The sequence below is a fragment of the Echinops telfairi genome, unplaced genomic scaffold (assembly GCF_000313985.2).
Source record: "Echinops telfairi isolate 266 unplaced genomic scaffold, ASM31398v2 ScPeMD7_7459;HRSCAF=8497, whole genome shotgun sequence".
Lineage (NCBI taxonomy): Eukaryota > Metazoa > Chordata > Mammalia > Afrosoricida > Tenrecidae > Echinops > Echinops telfairi.
In genome coordinates this window covers 1656741-1658611 of record NW_022111359.1, presented here as the reverse complement: position 1 = coordinate 1658611, position 1871 = coordinate 1656741, and the positions used below count along the sequence as shown (strand labels likewise).

At 61.1% G+C, this 1871-nt stretch overlaps 1 long non-coding RNA gene across 1 annotated transcript; it reads right to left on the bottom strand.

The window, feature by feature from the left end:
• On the bottom strand, window positions 1–1865 carry LOC123522788. Its single transcript, XR_006681000.1, has 3 exons — window positions 1525–1865; window positions 131–287; window positions 1–39 (listed from the first exon to the last, which is right to left on the bottom strand). It is a non-coding gene; the product is annotated as an uncharacterized LOC123522788 (long non-coding RNA).
• Window positions 1866–1871: the final 6 nt, after the last annotated feature.

Genomic DNA, 1871 nt, shown 5'->3' with positions numbered 1-1871 from the left:
GAGTGTGCGCCCAGGAGCACCTGCACCTTCCCGCCTTCTCTGCGAGCAGACAGGACCCAGGGTCTGACTACAGCCCCCTCCCCACCCAGCGCCGCCCCCACCCCGCCCAGCCCCGGCCCCCGGCACTCACGCATCCTCTAGACAGTGCGCGGCGCTCAGCACCCACTGCTCGGACACCAGGAAGCCGCCACACAGGTGCCTGCCATTCACCTGCACCGACGCCATGTAGGGCCGCGCGTGGGACGCGGCCTCGCGGCCCCCCAGGATCCGGCCCCGGGGCTGTGCATCTGCGGGTGGGCACAGGGGGCGAGGGCAGAGCACAGGACCTGGGTTCAGCCTAGGTTCAGCCCTCAGACACCCCCAAACCTCAGGCCGCCCCACCGTTAGGGTCTTCCTGCCCAAGTTAAAAGCCCAGATTCCCGGACCCCAGGCAGGACGCAGGGCAAGGCGGCAAGGATAGGTAGGGCGTGATGGGTGCTGGGCAGGCGCCAGCCCTGCGTCCCCCTCAGTGCTCAAGGGAAGCCCCAGAGAAGAGACCGGTCGCAGTCCTGCCCCTGTCCGCGAGTTATGCCCGGGCCCTCCATTTTTAGCCCTCTGGTTTCAGATTCTTGGCGCCCAGACAGGAGGCGGGAGACTCAGGACGGCTGGGGCTTCTGGTTAGAAATTCTGAGTCACGGTTGGGGGATGGCTAAGGGCTGGGTTGCTATCCAAAAGGTTCCCTGTTCGAATCCCACCCACGGGCTCATAAGGAGATCAGACCCAAAACTAAACGCTGCCGTCTGTCAATGCTGACTCACAGCGAACCGATAGGGCAGCGTAGAGCCATCCCTGTGGGTTTCGGAGGCTGCCACTCTTTACCGGAGCAGACAGACGACATCATCATTCTCTAGCGGAGCTGCTGCTGGTTTCCAACCGTTGCCCTTGTGTTTAGCAGCCCAAACGCATGCTCACGGTGTCACCAGGCGTCTTGGGGAGAGAGGCCCGGCTATTTACAAGGAAGCTGATTGGAGGTTTCTAAGCCACCACATGGGGCCGCTATGGAGTCCATGCTCCCACCCCCACCCCAAGTAGGGCCTGTGACAGCTGGGGTTTCAGACCCAAAGTTCTGAGACTTCCTGGCTTGTTAGCGACTTGTGACGGGAGCTGGGCTGAAACACCGCAGCTGTGGGCAGCATTTGTCTGCCAAACACAGTGCCCAGCCCACAGCACTCACAAGGAGCACGCTGAACAGCGCCGGCTGTGCTGCGGTTAAGCCAGGCTCAGGGCTCACGCACGTTCCAACCTCATTAGCAGCTCTTCAGGAGAAAGATGGCGCTCTGCTTCCGTCGGGATGACAGTCTGGGCGGCCTTGTGTTGTCGTTGGGTGCTGTGCAGTCGGTTCCGACCGATAGCGACCCCGTGCACCACAGAACGCAACACTGCCCAGCCCTGTGCCCCTCACAGTGGTTCCTGTGCCCGAGCCCCTGGCTGCAGCCACTGTGTCCGCCCATCTTGCCGAGGGATTTCCTCTTTTTCGCTGCCTACCTATGTTGAGTGCCTCCCAAGCCGAGGGGGCTCATTTCTGGCACCATCGCTGACAGTGTTCTGCCTCTGGGAGGATTTTCAGCGGCTGATCCCACAGAAGTGGACAGCCCAGTTCACGTTGGGTGACCCTGCTGGCGTTTGTAATACCAGTGACTTAGCTTCCAGCACCACGGCCACACACACACACGCCACCACCGTGTGACAAACCGATGGACAAGTGGTGGAGGAAGCTCTATACTACAGAGTCTATAGGGTAGGTAGTTCTACCCTGTCATATGGGGTCTCTGTGGGGTGGGAAGTTCTACCCTGTCATATTGGGGTCTCTGTGGGGTGGGTAGTTCAACCCT